Source organism: Heliconius melpomene, chromosome 17 (assembly GCF_056956725.1).
Source record: "Heliconius melpomene rosina isolate 202511_hmr_F chromosome 17, ASM5695672v1, whole genome shotgun sequence".
Lineage (NCBI taxonomy): Eukaryota > Metazoa > Arthropoda > Insecta > Lepidoptera > Nymphalidae > Heliconius > Heliconius melpomene.
This window is the reverse complement of record NC_140405.1, coordinates 14,949,612-14,974,173: the sequence shown is the minus strand read 5'-3', so window position 1 is coordinate 14,974,173 and position 24,562 is coordinate 14,949,612. Positions and strand designations below refer to the sequence as shown.

The 24,562-nt window shown below is 34.2% G+C and overlaps 1 protein-coding gene across 4 annotated transcripts in view; it reads right to left on the bottom strand.

Annotated features, from left to right (window-relative positions):
- The window catches only part of LOC146530552 (uncharacterized), a 58,782-nt gene that overhangs the window by 24,601 nt on the left and 9,619 nt on the right, over positions 1–24,562 (bottom strand). For 2 of the 4 annotated variants that reach the window (XM_085200368.1, XM_085200369.1), the window contains exon 3: positions 12,573–12,690. The exons of 1 other annotated variant lie outside the window; for it this stretch is intronic. The gene's annotated coding sequence lies outside the window, so the exon portion shown is untranslated. The remainder of the gene's footprint in view (positions 1–12,572; positions 12,691–24,562) is intronic. One more of the 4 variants, XM_085200367.1, reaches the window with a different exon arrangement.

The window sequence follows — 24,562 nt, the reverse complement described above, 5'->3', positions numbered from 1 at the left end:
TAATAAATACCTATAATTTACCGAATTCCACGAAAAAAATTGCTGGCACACATAGCGGGAATAATACATAGTTATAAAACAAAACAAAAAAAACGTGCTTTTCTACAGCAAGTGCTACAAGTGCTGCAGAATCTGCTCGGAGTAATAAATGATGTAAGCCTAAGCTCTAATGGTTTCCTAGTAGTATATGTCCAAATTACATGCTATAAAAGCCGAAGCTGTTCTTCATAAAATTTACTTGATCATGAAATAACTTTCACTTGTAAGTTTCAATGAGCATACCACCCTTACAATTTTCAATTATTTTCTGTAACAAAACGACTTTTTTGAACGCGGACTTTTTTAGGATAGTCATACAATATACCTATTTAATTATCGCTCTCCTGAAAAATGCAGCTTCCATACAAAACAAAAAAAAAGTAAATCGGACCAGTAGATCCAGAGATCTTAACAAACGCTTCCGCTTTATTATATTAGTATATATTTAGTGTTTATTCTATTTGAATCGATTTATAAATACCTATATAGTAATAATAATATTCAGTTGGAGAAAATTGCAATAAAATAACAAATTTGTAACAATTTTGAACACACACGAGGGGACGTCTTTTAAAATGTATAACATCGTCAATAAAATAGAACAACGTTTATTACTCCGAAGTACACGAATAATTAAACAAAAAATAAAGATACTCTCAAGCAGTTTTGTCGCAATTTGAGAATCATTTAAAGATCTGTTCGAAGGAATATGGTTATTATGTTTTGATATATATAAATACACGAGCCGTCTCTTTCCAAAACTACCTAACAGATTCAGGTGAAACTTTATAGGAATATAACAAATAGAGTATAATTTAGGGATTTTAGTGAAAAACGAAAATCCTACCTCGTAGTATTTACCTACCTACACTCTCGAAGGAACCTAAATCCCAAATATCAGCATTCTACACTTCGTCCCTCGGAAGAACTTTACATATGTATAAAGAAGAATATCATTTTGCTCGTATAATGATATGTACTCGTATACAATTCCCCGGAGTGAGAATCGAACCCACAACCTCTATAGCCCAATCTATACATATAATAAAATTGTAATTGATCGTTGTCTGTATGATAAAAATGAAATGTCTGAAAAAAATGTCTGAAAAAAAATGAAAAAAATCTATTATTGGGGACATTTAACAATACAGTTGACCCCAAATCAATTATTTTTATATTTTTATCTCTTTGGCTTCGCGTTGTGCATTATCGGTGACGGCTTAACCGATTTAAATACAGTTTTCACTATTGTATTTTAGCAAGCTTCCCTTAATATTGAGTGTTTATTTTATTTTTATTCACATGAGTTCATAAATAAATAAAAGTATAATCAATATAAAATATTTTGTTCGACAAAATTGTTATAAAATAATTATTTTATTGAATTGACTGAAATTTTATTGTTAATGAATCGATATTGTCTTTAAAATGATAATGTTATTGGAACACGAAAGTAATTGAGAATAGTAAATAAATATTATGTAGCGGGCGAAGCCGCGAGCGGATTGCTAGCTATTGATAAAATCCTTATCAAAAATACTGTTATCTTACACAGGAGTCACAAAAAAGCAAAAATACGATCAGCAACACCATATATTTCGATACCCAAAAAACCCACAAGTCCATATAACAGGAATTAAAAAGGATTTAATTACCCCCATTTAACAGCTTAAGTGTAAATTAATGGGTCCGAGTGCCTTATTGACACTAGCACTCTCTTTAATTAATATAACACTATTAATACAGCCTTTTAGGTTTATTTAAGTTGATTAGTAAAACAATCATATATTAAATAAGTTTTTGCACAAGTAACTATTGGCTGCGTTTCCCCGCGTCGCTTGGAAGACAGAGTCGCGTCGCGGCGCACTCCACTGATTCCTACCGTAACATATATGTTTAACTCGCATTGTACAGTGGAACAATTGTAGTGGTCAGACGCTGTCCCGCCCCCATTTCAGGGGGGCCAGATATGTTCCTGAAAACGTGATATTATTTTTTAAATTTTTTAAGAGTATTTTTTGGTGGTCACCCCCGGCTCGCCCCGTTCTCCTCTATTTATTATGAAACTATAATATTTGTACGTCTATATATTATGAAACTATAATTTTTCAAATAATATTTAGTATTGTAGGAATATTATAAGAAATAATGATCACTTGGCGAGTGTGAACACCATTAATTTTATTATTTTATTACATTTTAAAGTCGCACATTTGAATTTAAAAATATCAAAATTCCTTCCCGTTAATCTACAATATAAAAAACTTTTAATTTTTTATTACTCAAATTTGACTAAAGTTTTATTACTTGATCATCAAAAATTATAATAAACTTAAATAAATTCAAAATGATGATCTCATTAAAATGACTACGCACAAATGAAGTAATTAATAGTCGTTTATTTTGTAGATGACCTTTTCTATATTCTGTAGTAATATCATAAAAAGCTGACGAGTTTGTTTGTTTCTTTGAACGCTCTAATCTCAGGAACAGATTGAACTGAAGAAATATTTTTGTGCTAAATAGATATTTATATTAAATACTATAAGGGCTGATTTCCATTTCTCGTTAACTCAGAAGTTTTTAACATTTTGAAAGTGTTATTGTACACTTATAGCTTATCTCATACAAAATAAGTGCACATGCACAATGAGTCCGCAAACTTAAGTTAGTCAACTTTATAAGTTGTACTTCTCGCAATTGGTGCGAAAACCTCGGTGGGCGACTTCCTACTAACATATATACACACACACATACTATTTTTCTCTATACTATAATAATATTAATTATCAGTTACGTACACAAAACTTCACTTCTAAAACAAGTTTATGAGTTATAAATCCCTTGGACAGTACCATACATACAATACTTACCTACAATGCATACATACATACATACCTATATTATATAATAATAAACGTATAATTAAATGGTTGTACATTTGACTAAATTGGTGTTGACAGCAAATGAAGGAAACTAATTAACAGTTTTTTATTGAGTGACAATTTTAACGAATATCCCGCTGTCTTTCTTCGTAATTAACCGACCGGCGGTCACTGTAGATGACTGCACATTAACACTAAGTGAATCGTGTAAGGAGCGATATTATATAAATATACATTCTGATTCGAACACACTACCCAAAGATTAACACATTTTTTTCTTATGAGTTTGTATACAGGAGCATGCTGTCAGGGCAAAAATATAAAAATGCACCTAAAATCCTAAAACAAATGAAAAATGTAGTCAAGCGCGAACAAATTTCACATTTAAGGTGTTCCAAAGGCATAATATCTGTAGATCATTGTTTGATAACCATCTTAAATTATAGATAAGAATTTATATAAGATACTAGTGGACCCAAAAGCGGCTCCGGCCGCTTGAACTATACGAATATTTATTAAATATATTTATGAAATTATTTTCAGTTTTCAATAGAGAGATGCGTTAAGCAAGCTCATTTTGGGTGACGTTTTCTAACAACAAACTCTGCAGGTCGCGTAGCGACGGTTGTTATTAATATGGCGGAATAATTGCATGTCAAATTAATAAGTATTTTAATATATTGGTATATATGGAAAATATTACAAATATGAGAAAGAAAAGTATCCTATGTTGTTCCCGAGACCCTCAAGTTTCTCTATATGAGAATTTTATCACAATTACATAGGCGGTTTGGCCCTGGTTGCGTAAAAGACAGACAGACAGACAGAGTTACTTTTGAATTTATAATATAGGTATGGATATTGAGATTCTTGAGGCCAGTCCTGACGCAGGGCTACAAGCGTGCGGCTGTAAACACCCATATGTTATATAAATTGAGTATGGAAAACTACTCCATTCACTTTTAGTGACTCCAGCCCTATATAACCTCGCCTTTTACTATATTTGAATAGCATTTAATGTCTCCTATTGTAAAGAATAAATCCTGGCGTGGATGAAGACGAAAAAGAAAACTATGATATAGGCAGTATAGAGACTGGGATACGTATGATGCTGACTACAAATAAGAATAACTTTTTTGAAGATATGTCTAATAATTTTGAATAGAGCCAGTGTCTCAACCATGAAACACTGGCTCTCTTGCCATGAGCCAGTCATACTTTACACAGTGAGTTACGTGAAAAAACAGATAGTGAAATATACACCGAATCTGGTAGGTTTTCAATTTTTTATTTCAAAGCCCAAGACTTAGCTCCGCAGTTTTATCCCAGTCCCAGGAGGTTATAGTCACTGGTGTTGTTCTGCGCCACGATGATCTCCTGCAACTTACTGCTTTGAATTGAAAAAATCTTGCAATGGATAGTCATTTCCATTTCCCCACGGAGGCAAAGTCGCCGGTAAAAGCTAGTATTCTAGTACAGTTATGATATCTTTACATGAAAAGTTTTAGTTAAAGCTATATTGGAGTCACTAAAATTATTAAGTGGAATGACATTTAATAGCTAATATTTGTTTCAAGGTGAACGTTGCACTAGTATAGGTAGCTCTGCAATGTTATATCATTTTATTTTGCCTAGTTGTATATAAACGTAATTTGGATTTGAATCCTAATACACAATTCTTCCAGTAATTCGAATTTCACTCGGGGGAATGAAATATTTTCCTTTCCTCGCCCTGGTAACGAGGAAAAGCGCGGCGTTGAGTTCCGCCACTTAACGAAATGTCTTAATGAGAAACGGAACGCCTTGCCACCGTGCGGGATACAGGGTAAAAATAAAATAAAACATTAAACTAATTAGCGTGAATTTAATCTGTATGCTTTTTGGCAAGGGCATGCCCCAAATGCCTCCATTTCACCTTATGATTGGCCGATCTGGATCATTCGCCGTCTAAAAATTCATCTACCGATGTTACCAGTGCATTTGGCGCTGTATCCTCTCGGGCTATCCGGTACAGTATAAGTGATAAATAGAGTTTAGCAAACACTCAACAATCGTCGAAAGAACATAAACCTAGCACCTCGGCTCAGGAGACAATTCAGCTAAAAAGAGCCGATATTCCACCCTGTAGGAACGGTCCACAAACATCCCGTCCGTCCGCTTACAGCCACGACAGCCTCAACTTTATTATATAATACAATGCAATGGTAGTCATCCGGATCTTTCCTCTCGCATAGTATGAAATTCATGCGATTTCATTCAGTTCTCAGCTGAACCCCAAAGTTGGGGTAAAAACGTGCGCATTTGGTGAGTGCCGCCAGCGCAGCGGTCGGTTTGAAAGGGAACAAACACGAAGTCGGCAGCACTTTTAATTACAATAAAATTTTCTCTTTATTTCCAATCGGCGAACATTTTAATTTTTAATGAGTACAAACTTTTTACTTGACACATCGCCACGTGACACAAAACCTCTCATTAGCGGCGCTTAATTAAATAATTATTTCGTTATTTACAAAGAAAGAGCGATCGCTCTGATCTCTGATTTGCGGTGAAAGTATGGTCACCTAGGCTCCCCTTTCTTGCACACATCTCGTGGAAAAGGAACTCAGAATGCATGCATGCATGCATTTGTACATCCTTTGTTTTCAATTTCTTAATACCAATAGATGTACGATCCTAGAGTCGTCGTCCATTAACATTGTCCGGAAAGATCGAAAGTAAAGGAAGATATTTTAATAATTAATTAGGTAGTTGCCCAACATGAGGACAAGACTGCGACAGTGCAAGGCCAATGGATGTGGTGGACCTTCTACGTACTGAAAAAATATATTTTTGTACCTCTAACCCAACAGGTTATTTGTTTTTATGTAACCCAATGTGGTTAGAGTTACTTAGGGCAATTAAAATATATGATGCATTACACAACTCTTAGCTTTTTTTCTTACGACCACGGGAGCTGGTGCCCCTGTGCCCCTCTAGGCCTCACTGGGGGTAAATGATAGTTAAATATGGAGACCGTCGTGGCGCAGCATGCGGTGATGAGCTCCGCCGCTCACCGTGCAATGTCTAAACAATAGGCAGAAAGTGAATAACGAAGTGTCCTAACACTAGGTTTCGTTTATTAAAAAGAAATCTATATATATAAAATCGAAAGGTCACTCACTCATCACGAAATCTCAGAAACTACATGTGCTAGGAATCTCAAATTTTGCATAGGAGTTATTTATAGGACGTAGGTGCTCGCTAAGACAGGAATTTGCAATATTCGATTTCTAAGGGGTTGTTTTTGGGGTCGAAAGTTTGTATGAAACTCCGTTACTACAAATGCTAGGAGTCTCAAATTTTGCATAGACGTCACTAGGACGTATCCATGGAGACAGAAATTAATAATAACATAGTTCACGCGGGTGAAACCGCGAGCGGGCCGCTAGTATCTTATATAATACTAGCGACCCCCTTGCGGCTTCGCCCGCTTTTACTACTGGATTATTCATATAATGTATGTTTGCAAAGCACTTAAGATAATGTGAAAATTAATTAAACCCTAATGCAACCCGCATTTTCGTAGTTTCAAAGATTTTCCAATTGTTTTACTCGGCAAGGATTTTTTAGTAGGTACCGTAATTTTAAATCTGTGCTACTAATCTTTTCAAGTACTTATTAAAATATATTTAAATGACTATTTTTAGATAGTCATTTAAATATATTTATAGATACTACTACAAAAAATATGAAACCAAATATATCGCGCTGAAATATTAAATATTAAATATTAAAATGAAAAAACAGTAAAAGACAGTTTTGATCTACATTAAATGGCCAACGTAACTAATATACTTATTTATATGCTGAGAGTAAGGATAAGTAAAACTTGAGTCGGCACAGCTGATGAGTCAACGGCGTGATGTGTCAACAATTAAATGCGTTTTTCTCTAAAACTATTCGCAATTTCGAAATAGTGTAAAAAGCAAATTTTATCTTCGTTTAACGTAGAAAATTAATAAAGTATTTTAAAGGATAAGGATTAATACCATTATGGAAAGATATGACTCACAATAAAAAATATATTGAAATTATTATTTTTAGACAGAAATATGATCACTACACGTTATCCTTAAAAGATAAAAATATGCTGTCGCGGACTTTTTTGTAGATCTTATTAAGAGGAACAATACTCCAGTACATTATTTTCATGTAGTACTTATTAAAGCAGCGCATGCGCGAAAGTGTCTCACCGGGTAGGACTTTAAACACATTTATCGTATTTATGTTAATTTACATAAGAATTTACAAATAATAAACTATATATAAACCTTCCCTGAGAAATACTCGATCTAATGGTGAAAACCGCATAAAAATCCGTTGGGTGGTTTAGAAGAAGAAGAGTTAGAAAGTTCAGACAGACACGAAAAGCGACTTTGTTTTATAAGATATAGGATAGGATACGCAGGTGTAGCGGAAACATAATATGATCTCATCCGCTTAGTCGTCTAATAAATATATCTACATGTTAATAAATCCAAATCTTACACAAAATGACCTAGCTCAAATTGAACCTGTTATGTCATCGCCACCAATCAAAATATTAAGTTATCCTAAAATACTTAAGTATAAGTATTAGCGGGAATATTTTTCAAAGTTATTTTAAGTGAGCAAAAGGATATAAAAGAAGCAACCTTGAGCTCAGTGGTTGGAATGTAAGACCTATTTTTATAGGTATAAAATTCAATTCCTGTTAATTTGCGGTAACCAAAAAAAAAATGTATAAACAAAAAATACGTTTCTTAGGAGATTCTCTCTGTTTGTAGACGGCAGTGTCAGTCAAACTCATGAGTTGAAATCCTGTCAGGGAAATAATTGATTTCTCTATCTTAATGATAATTGGGTATTATTTTTTTTGTCATTAATTATCTTTTCCCGACATGATATTATGTTTTATATTTAATTATTTACTTAACCCTTTAAAAGTTGGTTTGAAGGAAAATAAATTTTCTTTAGCTCCAAAGAAAACCTAATGACAAGACACTCCGTTTTCCTTGTCGCCTAAAATATAAACATTGAGTGTTGAGTAACTGAATTCAACACCGTCGTCCTGTTATAGTGTACACATAAAATTATTGCATTACTGGGTTCTCTTTATCTTTTTAGGGTTCCATAACGAAAGGATAAAACGGGACCCTATTACCTACAAAGCAGGAAAATGTAGAGTAATTACTCCCGAGGGGAAATCGAACCGTCGTGTTTACAGGCAGGCCCTGTCCCACTGTCCCACTGAGCCACGACGAACTCTCTTTTTAACCTTCCCCATTAATATTGTTATACCTATTTCATAGATAAATAACAATTTGCAGCTAAAATTCGTCCTGTTTAACTGCACGGGACACTTTGCGGAGTTATTCTCTGCGTACTATCTGGCGTATTTTTGATAAAGCGGTAACTGAACCCACTACTAATTGCATATACGGCACAGTTGAACATGTTTATCATAACAATTTACTTTCCCACAAGTAATTTAGTAAATTGCCTCACTTAATATAATTATCGGCATATTTATGTGCTCATATAAGACAAAGGTGAATTCGATCGAAAATAAGTACTGGGTCATTGTAATTTTCATCACCAGTGTTCACTCAGTCAGTACGAGACATTGGCGCGTTTAATGGTTTTAGAAAATAATATTTTGTAACGATATTTTAATATTAAATGAAAAATCTTGCCATCTAATTTGCTTAGATTGAGAAGTAAACCGTAATCTATCCGCTGTATGTGAAATCAATACAAAATAAAAATCTATCAAGTGCGAGTCGCACTTGCCCACTGAGGGTTCCTCCATATTAATTTCATGATTGTAGGTCGACGAGTTGACAAACTTAATTTTGCTCTTATTATGTCTGATATATATATTCTTTTTTCTGTGATATTTCTTTAAGGCACAATTTTGCCGGAACAAACGGTCTGGGAACAAATGGTCTTGACAGACGGACAAGCATAGACAGGCGCACAACAAATGGATCTTAGAAAGGTTGTGTTTTATTTTTTTTTGTACGGAACCCTAAAACAAGGAGTAAGTCACTGCATATCCAGTATCCAGTAGTCCTCGATGGTATGTAAGCACCTACTGCCTACGTCAATAGGCGTACGGAGTTAACCTCGGTACATAAAAAAACTGTTTCATTTCATTTTAATTCTGTATAATTTATTATTCTACTTATATTTGCTTTAGCTGTGCGTCACAAACGACAACCGTGTGAGTTTTTATACAGTGCGAGGCCTTTTTTATTTGTTTTTTAGTGATAACAGCTCAAAAAAAAGATATTTTTAAAATAAATAGCTTCATAAATATCTAGCATAATAGGTAGAGGGAACCTAGGTTCTGGGAACTTAGGTTCTCTAGAGAGACGCATCTAAGCCATTGTTGAGAGCCAGAACTTGACGCCGCGCTTTGTGCTCTTAGTTCTTACCAGAGCGAAGTAATGAAAATATTAGATTCCCCCGGACAGAAATCGAGCCTATTACCGTTGCGATTACAGTCAGACGTGCCGCTGCGCCACGACGACCTAATGTTATATTTTAACATTTTCAAAATATTGCTCTACACTAAGGAAATTGTATTATAATTTTTATTACTAATCTCTGTTATGTATATAACGTACTAGTGGCCCGCTCGCGGTGTCACCCGCGTGAACTATGTTTTATTAATTTCTGTCTCCATGGCTACGTTCTAGTGACGTCTATGCAAAATTTGAGACTCCTAGCATTTGTAGTAAAGAAGTTTCATACAAACTTTCGACCCCAAAAATAACCCCTTAGAAGTCGAATATTGCAAATTCTCGTCTTAGCGAGCACCTACGTCCTATAAATAACTTCTATGCAAAATTTGAGATTCCTAGCACATGTAGTTTCTGAGACTTTAACTTTTTTTGTAGGTGAAGGCAATTTTTTACTGGATCTTTTTTTTTCTACATGCATTTTCCTATCGTGTAACATTGTCTATTTTTTACCGCACCACCTCCTTCGTGTCTTCTCCATACAACGTGACATTGGCGAAGTGATATGTGCTCAACTGGCACGCTCGAAACGCCAGATTTAAAGAACCATACCATACCAAGGAAATAAAATGAATAAGTGGAATAACAGTTGAAAAAAATATTTATTAGTTCAGACTAGAATCGAACTGGCGACACTCCTACGACTCCTGTATAAACATACAACACTGTGCCTTAACATCATCTAACCGTAACTATCATCACCTTATAGTAAGTTAAATGTAACTGCCGTATATAGTAGAAGAGCCATCGTTTGATTTTTACTATAAATCTGAGGTTGAATTTTGAAACTATGAGAAATTTTCAAATTTTTACTTCAGTTTTGCAGCGTCTTCTGCGCCTGCGGCGAGCAAACTTAGGGGGAAAGTGAGGAGCAGAAGTATCTTAATGGGAACAGATTATCTTAAAACTAGGTTCCCCAGGTGTCCTCTACCTTTGAATAATTTATGAGTCACACCAGCTGAAACTGAAGAACAAATAATATAAATTTGGCGCGTTAATAAATAATTTTATATCATTTAAAAATCAATATATTATGGCTTCATTTGGGATATTATGACTTGTTCAGTATAAAAAAGTTTTTTTATATCGAGGAAATGAAGATTTGATTTTCTGACTTTTCTTTTACAGGAAATTAAATATTTCATTTCCTCGAGTAGGAATCGAACCGACAACCTGTCGTGTTTACAGTCGCACACTTGTTTACTCAAAAAAAGGAAAATAAAGAAGAGAATGTATTACGAAGGAAATACATTTTTTCAGCTTCATGCTCCCCAAGTAGCGACAATTGTTTGTTTTACAAGTAAGTGAAATTTCATATTTTTTTACCAGCTACTTTTATTATTATTACCTACTAAGATTAGTTACTCAAAGTCACCAAACTACATACTTCGTTGGGATCTCCGTGTCGTCCCCAACGTTCCCGCAGCTGGGAGTAGCATTACAACGAAACACACTTGCACACTAATACCAATCGTGTTATTCACATAACAAATAAAGCGAAACGCAGTTAAGCGTGGCTAGGACTGTGCGTTGAGTTGAGCGTCACTCCCTCTGCCTACCCTGGCCGTTGTGGCGGAGACACGGGGTAGTACCAATAGACATAGCCGGAGGAACGGAGAGTGACCAAACCCTGCCATATGCGGGATACAATTTGAAGCAGAAATATCATTGTTTAGCAAACAAATTTTCATTCAGGATAAAACGAAATGTTTCAAGAAACTCCATCTCTCCGCCTGTTACTTTGCGTTATTATTTCATAAAAAGACGTTCTCATGTGAAGAAAATGTCCATTGTTTTTTTTTATTGCTAACTTATGCTTACGACTGTTTAGTTAACAGCTTTTACAATGCATACTGTATACGCACTTCTATATTTCAAAGTAATATACATATAAATGTGATTCACAGTTTTTTTGAATATTCAAGTACATAAAAGAAAGTTCTGTACTTTCCAGCTATCAATGAGAAATTGGGTGTTGGGAAAACCTAAATTAAAGTTATTATTTTTTTTGATCAACCAATCAATACAAAAAACATTACAACTAGAAGTTCCTGACATTAGTGCGTTCAACCAAACAAACTCTTTAGGTTTTTATAATATTAGTATAGATTTAATAAAAAATACTTGTACCATACATCTTGTTCAAAATTATTATTTTATGTATGTATATATTCTTACTTATTAATACGACTTAAGATTTATGTTCGTCATTAGTTTCGTTTCGTTCACTTTGAGAAACTGTCACCGATAAGTATATTTTATGAATATCAAAACTCTAAAGTGCTCGTTTACTTTATGAGATATATCCGAATTCAAAATCGAAGAAAGAAAATCTGTTTGTTTTAGGCAGAGAGACTGTAGGCAGAGAGTATGTAGAGTATTTATTTTCCTGAATCTTAGACGACTACGGTCCTAATGGCGGAATTGTACAAAGGTTATTAGTAAGCCAAAGTTATCTAAGTATAACCTTGCCCGACAAGGATAAAAACCAATGACCGTCGCGTTTACAGTCAGCGCTTAAATAAATAAAAACAAGTAGATATTTAATTAAAATATTCAACTATAATTCAAATTAAAAATAAAAGTGAGAATCACTCGCCCGTACACTCTGGAGCTTCCGTTTACAAAAAAATATTATTTAATTGACCAATTATAATAAATTAGTGTTATCTATGCGCATATATTAAATTATATTTAGGTAATAAGTCCCGTATACTTAATGACTTTTAACGTGGTAGGCACGCCTCTTGGTGTGAATTAGTTAACCGCCACTGTATCCCGCATATGGCAGGATAAGCAGAGAACTTATTGTGAAAATACTTCGTTCCCTACGCACGGTCGGCACAATGTCTGATTATAAGCGCAACAGGTTGATTTCCTAGCTCTGATCATGAAAGGGGGTTGCCCTGAGTTCCATCACCTAACAGACAGTGACTCGAAAGTCGAGTGTCTTAACACTAGCTTCCCTCTGCCTACTCTTCTATATGCGAAATAAAGCTTGAAGCTAAAAAAGAAAGAAACTATTTTTTAAAAAAAATATGACTTATGTAAAAAAAATATAAGCACAGAAGTTTCATATAAAAATAAAAAAAAAAGAATCTACCTTACTGTATTAGGAATTGTTCTAAGTAGGTACTTTAGTTTACTTCTCAGCATTACTGCCTGCCTCGTCGGCGGTAGCTCCCTGTAGGCAGGCAGACTGGCACTACTGACATGAGTGCCTAGAACAAAGAATACAATTAGATTTTTTAATATACCCATCCCGCATATAATAGAGTACGCCGAGATAACCTACTACACTCCGTCCTCCACTTTTCATCAAAATGTTAAGGACGTACATTTTTCAGCATTGAAGCCGTTTCCACCACGAGCGGGGTTGCAACTGCGTATTTACACCAATAAATATTCGGTCGGACAGAACTCGCTCAGATATAGGGAGCGAGGCAGCGAGCAAGTACAAAACGAATTACAAAATACAAAACTCTTCCTTGGTGAAAATGAAAACCTATTTAACTTAAAAGCACTCCGTTTCGCCTAAGCATTATTATTTAAGTCATTTCTCTTTCGCGGTGGAAGGCTAAACTTATAATTCTTATCACAATTCATAAACTAAAAACAGAAAGATTGAATACAGAAAGTGGCCCCACTACTGAGTAGTAGAGTAGAGGACGCCGCGACGCAGGTTACATGGTCGGATCGTAGATGTGATGGTTTTGGGTTACCCACTTGAGGGTATGATATCACTCTATTAAAATTAAGCAGAATGACTTCTTTTTAAACGAGTAACGAGTGTCAAAAACTAAACTAATACTCTCTGCTTGGCCGCCGCAGGATACAGTGTGAAGCTGAAAAAAAAAGAAAGTAATCCACTTTGTCAAAAAAATGAACTAAAAAATTCCACTGTAGATCACCGATCGCATCTCTCCAACAACCGGGCAGCCAACTCCATTTCTTTTCGAAAAGATCGAGTCAATTCACATTTTTGAAATTGTTCATCCATATATGGCAACACTACCTTGACTTATGTATTTTTTTAATGTTTTCAATGAAACCTGTCCAAAAGTGCCCAAAAATCTCGTTTTTGACAAGTGCCGTTATGTCATTCAGTTTTTTTTTTATTTTACAAATATTTTCACGGCAAACATGCGAGGCTAACACAACATTTTCTATGGAGCAATAGTTTGTTTGGCCTATTGATTTAGCTTTGTGTTACTGCTTAGCCGGTGGTCGTGTGTAATTTAGCAATAGTTATTTATATCAAGAAACAAGGCTTTAAATTTAAGTTAGGGAAATAGAAGCTCCTTGTCCTAACAAAAACAATATGGCGCGGCGTTGTGAATGAACACACAACAAATTTGGCGGCAATCGAAAAGCGTAGTGACTGGTCACCAAGTTTCTTTTTCCTAAAAATCAGCGAGGATAGAACTCAACGCAACTTATCGTGTTACCAGAGCGGGCAAATGGAAATTATGAATTCACTGCGCCACTATTTCCTCAACAATTCCATGAATACAATAAAATTCCTCAACGTAACAAGAGGTTCAATTTAAATGAAAGTAAAAATAAAACTAAAATATGCGGATACTTAAGCTATAACTTTTACTTTTTAATGTTTTTTTGTTCGTGAGAAGAATTCGAAAAGCACATTCTTTGTACCAATCGGGCTATTAAACACGCGTTAAGTATAACTCGATGTCGTCAAATTCCGGGACAATTATTTTACCGACTTCGAAACTTTAACTGTTGGGTTTAAATACTAGTACTAGAGGCTGACTTGTAAAGTTGTAAACGCGACGGTTATCGGTTCGATTTCCACTGGGAGAAAAGAAGTAATTACATTTTGAATAATTATTTTCACTGCTCTGGTAATAAAACAAGACGCGCTACTCAACAAAGTCTTAAAAATAGAGCGGTGGGTGGGGAACGGAGTGTCTGAACACTAGGTTCCTTCTGCCTATTCTGCTATATGCGGGATACAGGGTGAAGCTATAAAATATATATATATGTGAGTAAGGTGGCCGGTTCAATTTGTTACGTTTTGGTTTTGGACAAGAACAAAATCTAAGAATGTTGACCAATTTCGATTACCATTTAAATTTAAAATGCAATCTTTTTGCATAGAAAGACTTATTTTTATTTTTAAGGTTCCGTAAGAAAAACGGTACTCTTATGAAATTTATTTTTTGATCGTCAGTCTGTCAGGCACTCCGTGGCTCCACTACTGTGCGGTTTCGTAGGAACTTCCTAACATGTGGAGATGCACACTTTTTGACACTCAATAGTCGCGTGTCTAGATGAAATGCTAAAAGTGACTATAATATTTATTTTCATAAGGATAAATATCAAAATGACGCGGTAACGAACGCGGTCGCGTAGCGACGACGGTTGTTATTAACATGGCAGAATAAATTGCATGTCAAATTAGAAAATATTTTAATTTATTAGTATATATGTGTAATGTAATATTATATAGCCTATAGCACTTCTGAAGAATGCAGCTTTCATACAAAACAAAAACAAAGTAAATCGATCCAGTAGATCCAGAGATCTTAGCGTTCAAACAAACAAACAAACAAACTCTTCCGCTTTATTATATTAATATAGATATATACACTCGAGTACCTACATGTACAATTTATACATCTTCATTAAAGAGAAAATCATCAATTAAAGTGTTCGTTTGGTTGAAACCGTTGATCTCAGAAACTACACTACTAAACTGGTTTGAATTGAAAAAATATTTTTGTTTTCGATAGTCGATTTATGTAAATATATACCTATATAGCAATCCATACCTATACTTATAATGATCTGTATTGGTTTGTGATAAATCTGTGTTTTTAACCGACTTTCAAAACAAGGAGGAGGTTTTTAATCAAATATTTTCGATTTGATATCCGATTCATTTATTTGATTAATTATTTTGGATTCGATTTCGATATTGGGTTATTCGATTCAATTTGGGTATGTTTTGTAATATGCAATCATTACAGTTATTTTACAAAGAATGTTATAAATCCAATCCAATCAATAATTTAAAGCTTTTTTAATTTAATTTTCGAGGCTGTTTGATTTTTTTTTTCACATTTTTGCTTTTTAACCGATCTCATCGAGAAGGATTTTAATTCATAATCATTAAGTTCGACCGAATATATAGCAACAACTGTCCCATGAGAACTCATAAAGTGCATACAAAGCTAAATCCTATTTGAAAGTCAATGAGCGTTGAATGGCGAAACTTAACGCCGCGTTTTATCTGCTCTTTAATAATTTTATTCTATTAGAAACTAATAATAACTTCTACACTCTGATAGAGTGGTATTAAATTTTAGATAAAAATAGGCCAATCATTGCGCAGGGGCACAAGCGAGCGACCGTAAATTCCACAGGTTGTGCGTTCGATTCCCTCAAGAAATACAAATCTATATATATAAAAGGACTTGTCCTCACTGACTGAGGTAAGACGCACGCACAGCCGTAACCGCTGTGCGTAGAAACGTGAAATTTGGACAGATGTTTACTTTCGTAATCTGGACATCCACTACGAAGGGATTTTGAAAAATTTTTACCCTAAAGGGGTGAAATAGGGGTTCAAAGTTTGTATGGAAAAAAACTTAAGTATTTAATTGAACACGTATTTCATCGTTTTCTAGAATTCTCCCCCTAAGGGTACAAATAAGGGGTTAAAAGTTTGTATAGATTTTTTTTAAATCGGCACCAATTTTTATAAAATTTGGAATTCAGACTCTTAAAAGTATTTAATTGAACACATGTTTCATGTTTTCTTGAATTCTTCCCCTAAGGGTAATAAGGGGTTGAAAGTTTGTATAGGAAAATCTTTAAAACGGCACCGATTATTATAAAAAATTAAATTTAGACTCTTAAAAATATTAATTTGAACATGTGTGTAATGGTTTTCTAGAATTCACCCCCTAAGGGTGCAAATAAGGGGTTGAAAGTTTGTATGGAAAAATCATTAAATCGCCACCGATTTTTATAAAATTTGAAATTTAGACTCTTAAAAATATTTCATTGAACACATGTTTCGTGGTTTTTTGGAATTCACCCCTAAATACGCAAGCGAAGCTGCGCGCGTCCGCTAGTTATATATATTTGTATTTTCTCGCTCTGGTAATGAGGCGAAGCGCGGCATTCAAAGGGACAACACAACAGGCGCAATGCCTCCTGAATTTAGCGGATAGTGAGTGAGGTAAAGGAGTGTCTGAACACTAGGTGCCCAGGTTGCCGGTCTACCCTGCTATATGCGGGATACAGCGTGAGGCTAAAAATAACGTAAACATTAAATGCAATTTCAACGGTAGCTCTGTGAATCAGATAACGAAACGGGCGAATCAACTTTTTGTATCGCGCATGGATTTCTTATAATTAATAATAAAGAATACATATTTGCTGTAAAAAAATATGAAAACATGAGGTATGCTACAAGGTACTGTTTTGGGCGCCAACTTTTTGTGTTTCTAGAGAACGCCTGAATGTCCAATCCTTTAATGCATAATGAGCTTTACAAAGAATATGTAACTTCGATCGATTCGATGATAATATTATTATTTTTCTTTAAAATTCACTTAATGTAACAAAAAAAACTAGGTAAATCTAAAAAGTAATTCTAAAAACCCGTACATTTACTTACCTACGTTATTTAGTTAAAAAAATAGTATTTCAGCAAAACTAACGCGCCCAAAACACACGGGTTGCGTTATTTTTATGAATTTTACCGATAAAAAGAAAAAAAAAGGGTACCGATAGCAATACACTTCTTGCAATTCATCGCGTGCCAGTCGCCGATCGTGAGAAAGGCCTCGAAACAAATTCTGGGAGTTGGTTTTACTTAATAAGCTTTCGATACGATTAAAAATCTCAACGTCAGCGACAATTGGTTGGAGTCGATTTTAAGTTATGGGGACAAGTAATAAGAATTTGATAACACTCGATTTCACCGCGACGTTATAAATACACTCATTTTACGCGGACATAATTATTTAATGCAGGATATGGCTTCTGAGAAGTGCAATTCAAGCAAATGTTCCTCCTATACAGGTATACACCTGGATAGGTCCTAGGGTCAATTAGATGGTTGGCCTCGTCGTGTTTCCCTATATTATACAACTAAACAGTTCAAGAACTCGGTAATCTCAGGAACTGCTAGTCCGTATTGAAAATTCCTTTTTGTGTTAAAATAGTCCATTTATCAAGGAAACTCAGAGAGAATCGTCAGCTTAGTGTAATCTAGCTAAATCAAAGATAGTCATACCATGCGGAAGTGTAAAAAAATACAAAATAGACCTTGACTGTTCAATAACTAATTTCATATAGTAGAGAATACAAATCAATTTTGGAAACTGTAAAAACCTTCCGATAATCAAAATCCAGCCAAGTGAGAAGCTGGAAACGCATCGCTACTTTTGAGCTCTTCATAACTCGTCATCCAATTATTACGCGCATAAAATTTAAGCCATTTGTTAAAACTCCCTAGCGTTACAACAATTGAGCTCAAACGGTTATTGACATATTAACGTTCAAAGATCATCATTTCAGTGACTGACTCACTTATAAAAAACCTAACCCAAAAAAGTTAATATTTTGCATAAAAAAAAACATTATAAATTGGAAAGAAATAGGAAAGAAACTGAGAACTTATAATTATTGTTAATTACTAAGGAGAAAGTAAAAAAAATTAAGAATATAAGTACGATCCAAGAACATAGGAAAAAAAACCGATCTTAATATGACAAAGTATTACTAATTAATAGTACCTAATAGTTTCTATACAAAAAGTTATAATATCCTATCTCGACTCTACCAACAAAAGAATGAGAGATCTACCATCGACCACCAGACACGTTTACTTACAATCCCGCGCTTGATTATTATAATAATAATAATAATAAATAAAATTTATTTCTCTTCACATCACATTGTATACAAACAGAAAGATAAGGAGGCAATCATATGAGACTGACGCTTGTACTAAGCTCTGGGCTTGTGTTACGAGTCGCCAGGTTCCCACTCGCGGAAAGTCCAGAATATTATATTAACATGATTGAGAAAACAAATAACAGTACAATAAATATTACATTAAAAAGTTGATTGCGCGTGAGTGTGGGTGTGTGTGTGTGTGTGTGTGTGTGTGTGTGTGTGTGTGTGTATGTGTGTGTGTGTGTGGCTGTGTGTGTGTGTGTGGCTATGTGTGTGTGTGTGGGTATGTGTGTGCGTGGGTGTGTGTGTGGGTGTGCGTGTGTACAGCTATTTTTATAGTATTGATTAATTTTATAGGAAAAATGGTTGGGAGTATATGAATGTATAAGCGATTTTAGGGATGTATAAGGGATTTCAAAACGATCTATTATATTTTGAATACATTATGCAATTATACATATTAGTTAATTAATATTTTTTCAGTAGAATCGTACGTCATGTCTAGGAGCCAGTTGGTAAGAGCTTTCTTAGTTTTCAATTTAGTCATGCCGTAAAATAGTAATTTTGTATTTAACTTATTATATAGAAAGTTACCAAGAAAAACATAAAACTTACGAGAAAAATTGGTTCTATGGGTGGATGTAGGACATACAGTACCTTTTCTACGTTTACTGATAATTAATTTTGGGTTATAAACTAATTCTGTATGTTTTTTAAGAATCGTTTGTAGTACAAAGATTTGCCTAACAGTAAGTACATTCCATTGTTTATAAAGTTCACTTGTTGAATATAATATTGGAAGAAATGCACTTACTTTTAGGATAGCTCTTTGGGCTCTTTCCAGTTTTAGCATTTGGGACTTATAGCATCCTCCCCAAGACGTGATGCAATAGCCAATAACGGATTGGCAGATCGCAAAATACACTGTTTTAATAATATCACGGTCAGCAATGTGGCGTAGATTTTTGAATATGTAAATTAATTTGCGTAATCTTATTGTTAAGTTATTAATATGAGTTTCAAAGCTTAAGTGATGATCAATATCCACACCTAAATATTTAACTACGTTAGCACGCTGAAGCGGCTTACAGGAACAGCGAGACTGAAGAGATAAGTTGCAAGAGTGAGCGGTTAACTGAAGATTAGACGAAATCGACACTTTGTTAATGGAGAAGGTTAAATATTTTGTTTTCTCAACATTCAATGTAAGAAGATGATTATTTAGCCACTTCTTGACTATGTTGATACCCTCCTGAGCTTTACAGTATACGTCAGTCCAAGAGCCAGCTTTGAAGACTAGGACTGTGTCATCAGCAAACGTTATGATTATACCATTAGACAGAGAAAGTTGGCATAAATCATTTAAATAGGTTATGAAGAGCGTAGGGCCGAGCACACTACCTTGAGGAATTCCATATATTACTGGTAGGGATTGACTAGTATAATCACCAATTTTAACTATCTGGGAGCGACCATTTAAATATGATTTAAAGAGCTCTAGCGGTAGACCCCTAATTCCTAAGCATTTTAATTTAGTTATCAAGGTTGGAATCGAAACAGTGTCGAATGCTTTAGCTAAATCTAAAAAAACTGCAATACACTTCTCTTTATTATCTAAGCCTGTTACTATATGGTCTGTAAGAGAGTGCACCGCATCTGATGTTGATCTTTTGATACGAAATCCAAATTGATTTGTTGACAAGAGATTAAATCTTTCTAAGTAATGGACTAATCTATTATTTATTAGTTTTTCGAGACACTTAGATAGTGACGGTAAAATCGAAATTGGCCTGTAATTATCAACACGGTTCTTATCTCCGCTCTTATAAATAGGTATGATCAAGGCAGTCTTAAATGATGCAGGAAAGATTCCTGAAGTAAAAGCAAGGTTGCATATATATACCAAAGGAGGGATAAGTATATGTTTATACCTTTTTATAATTTTATTGGGTATTTTATCAATACCCATGGCACAGTCGGCTTTTAAACTATCTATAATTTTATTCAGTTCAATCTCGTCAGTAGGAAGTAACATAAAACAACTCGACAATATTTTGGAGGAAGAGGAGTGCAGATATGAATTAGGCAAGAGTTTTTCTGCTAAATTTTTTCCAACGTTAGTAAAGTAGGAATTTACTTTATCAACGCTTTTTTGGGGTTCTAAAGCGGAGAGGAGGTTTGTGGCTGGTACTCGTTCCTTAGTTCGAAAGGTGGTCTTTTTCAATGTTTTCCAAAGTTTTTTCTTGTCAGAGCTTGCCTTTTTAATATCCTGACTCTCAAAATCTCTTTTAAGTTTCTTCAATAAGGTATTACAAAAATTTCTATATCTTTTATACGTTTTTATCAAAATTTCATCGTTTGGTTTTTGTTTTAATTTTTGATGCATTTTGTCCCTATTGCGCATACACCTAAGTATCCCTGGAGTAATCCACGGCTTAGTCCTTATTTTTCTATTAGGTATATTTTTAAAGGTAGTGTTTCTTAGTATTATATTACTTAGCAATGAAATCGAGTGTTTAGTAGCTCTGTTCACGTCATTATATGTGTAAATTTCAGAAAAGTCAATAGTTTTTATACATGAATCCAATTTTTCAAAGTTAATACGTTGACAAGTGTGTTTTTTAAAAGCATGTGTAACACATGAATCTAGGGTTAAAAAGAAAAAAACGGTCTCGTGATCAGTTATTGACGTTTGGGCGACATAACAATATACATTTAGTTTAGTTTTTATCATAACATGGTCTAAACAAGTGCGCCCGTGCGTGGGAAGGGTATGCCCTGCTAATAATCCATGTTCAGCTAATATATTTAAGTAGTAGTTGCTTCTAGTATCAGGTGAGTGTTCCACAATGTCAATATTAATGTCACCCGTAATTATTATATTTTTATATTTAGAATAACTCTTAAGAAGTTTTTCTAGTGTTTCTATAAAACCAGTGGTATCCCTATGTCCCGGTGGTCGATAAATAGACATAACTATAATATCATTATTAATATTTAGTACTAAACAATTTGCATTACTTAGGTTAGCCTCTTCAATGTTAATGTTGATACTTTCGAGATAATAAACAATAACCCCTTCGTTTTGGGTAAAATTACGAGTGGTAGAAGTACTACTATAACCCTCTATAAGCGGAACATGGGATACAGATGGTAGCCAACATTCAGTTAATATAATAATATCCCATTTCACTTGGCTTCTATTTATTAGTGTCAGGAAGCTAGGAATGTTACGATTTAAACTACGTATGTTCTGTGTTATGACTTTGAGACATTTATTAGAAATAGGGACTAGATTATTATTTTTATAGTCAACTTTGATATATATGCTCATCATCTATGAGGTCCATTTAAATAAAATGTACAATTTTCGATTTGAATGTCCACTAAATTAGGAAACTAATGTTTATTAAGAAACATATTTTTTGATTGGCGATTTTTATTAATTTATTCTATTTTTGAGCTCGCTGTGGCATATAAAACATATAAATAATATAAAAATGACACAACAGTAAGCTCAAACATGTAACAGATAACCATAGGTATACTTATAAAAGTCCTTGAAAATTATTGTTATTTTTAGGCAATATTTTTGAAACTAGATGTATTTAGACGTGTCTAGACTAAACGTATTTAAATGACTTTTAGATGACTTACATACAGGTAAGTAGAGGGAACCTACTCTTCAGACACTTCGTTCCCCACGCACCCCCGATTTGCGTATTGGAAGGTGGGATCTCAATGCGGCGCTTCATCTAGCTTTTTTAGCCTCACGAAGGCACTACGTTTCTTGTTAAGACACTCCGCTTCTCACTTTCCGCCGAACTATTGAGGCATTGTTGAGCGGCAACATGACATGTAGATAGTTTAGCGCCAGTATAGAGACCAGCCGTGACTCCGGGGCACAAGCGTCGACCGTAAACGCGATAGATAGGCTGTAGTTTTGATTTCTATTCGAGATCTCGTACTCGAGATTCAACTCGTAACGAGGCAAAGCGCCGCGTTGAACCCCGCAACTCAACACGTAATGCCTCCAGAATTGGGCGGAAAGTGGGGAATGGAAGTAGCAGAAAAAGACAGATTAGGGAGCATATGAAAATAGATATTTTTTGTAAAATTTCTATGGGAACGGGAAAAAACGGTATCTTCCGTTTCAAAGTCATTTTTATTTCAAAAATTATCGAAATGGATCTTTATTTCTAAAATATATTTAAATCGATTTTAATTTTTAAAGTAATTTAAATAAGTTTTTATTTTGAACCTTGCCAAATTTAATCGAATTAAATTTTAAAAGATCAACATTTAAATCGATGTTTATTTAAATATTGATTTTTATTTTGAAAAGGAATTTAAATCCTTTTTTTTTATTATAATTATTCGGAAAAATATTCATCTGGAGCCGTTCAATTTTACGGGTAAAATTGACAAAAAAGTAAAAACCGCATTCCATAACTCGTTTCAGCATTAAATATTTGCTCGTTACTCGTTCTTAAATATATCAGAGTTTCATCTGTCACGCTTCATTCTATAATATCTATATGATAAATAGGTGATATTTAGGTGATTTTTTTCAATAACCAGTGATTCTTGAGATTTGCGCGTTCAACCAAACGTTTATAATATTATATAGTTATGTATAGATATTTCTATTTCAAGTAAAACATAATAGAGAAAGGAAAGAAAATTTTGTGTGTATAGACTTTCCGAGTCTTGATTGACGGAACTCAACGCTGGTTTTTGCCCACTAGAAGAAGAAAATGAAAATATTTTTAACTTAGTAATTTTAGTAGTCTAGTGGCGCAACTCAACGTCAGTGCGAGGAAATTAAAATATTAAGTATTTTATTTCCTCGAGTGGGATTCGAACCCACAACTTGTCACGTTTACCGCTTGTGCCTCAGTGCCACGACCGGAAATATTCCTAACAAATATTTGTATTTTTTAGCTTAGGGTTATGCAGAGATACATATTCCATATATAGCAGATTAGGTATAGTGAATCAAGTCTCAAAATTTCATTCCTTTTCCTCATTTTCCACTCGAATTAATCTGCCGTGCTTTGCGTGAAAAAGCGTGATACTGTTTTTTTTTATTTGCATGTACATCACTTTAAATTAGGGAAGGCAGAGCCTTTTCAAAAATGACAGTGTTGGAAATAACGCTAATGTACGTATAAAAATGTGAAATTACAACCTTTTCTCATAATGTCTGTCATTAATGAGTCACTTAGTGGCTCTTGCTACTCGATACGCTAAAAGGTTGACAGATATGGTAAATGTATTACATAAAAAAGCTGAAAATATTGACTACCTACAAGTCTTATATCCTTGCCTACATGCAAAACGGGTGTAAGTAGTGCCCCTGCGCACGTAGCGGGATTTGAACCCGCACTCTTGGAAATCGTCCAAGCGTTCTGACCCCCAAGCTATAGAGATATGTAACAGCAACCCAGCTACTTACGTGACAGCGTGAAGCTAAAATATATTATCATATTTAAACAATATGCTAATCATATTAGATTATTATATGACATAATTGAACTTATACCCCATTTCTTTTGAAGAGGTTCTACCAAATGATGTTGTTTGTGTGTTTCTCACACTCGTTGCTAAATTGAACCAGTGCTTCGATACATTTTATGGTTATAGCTTTTGTCAGATAGACACGCTCATTCTGCAATGCAACTAGCAGGGCAGCGTGTGGCGGAACTCAACGCCGTGCTTTAACAAGGCCAGGAATAAGCGAGGGAGGTTTGATGAAATTTCAAATTAAATCTACCTAGATTGAAAAAACTAAATAAAAACTAGAGCATTATAAATAGATATCACAATAAAATGCATATGAACATAAAACATTTTGATTACACCACTTCTAGACGTTCAATTGCTCATTTAAAAATTAAATTTGACATAATCAGTGCAACAATCTAAAATTCTGCGATTTACAACCTGATTAACAATTTATTAATTTCTTAAATAACATTAAACATTTTAAATGACATTTTGGGTTTCAGTAAATTATGTTTAAAAAAAAACAAATGCATATAAAATGTCTAATTTTTGTTTTAATTATGATAGATATAAGAGGGACGATGTGTAATGTGATACGGCCGCATTGATTATAGTCTATATGAACGTTTGCTTCCTTATTCGAGTGGT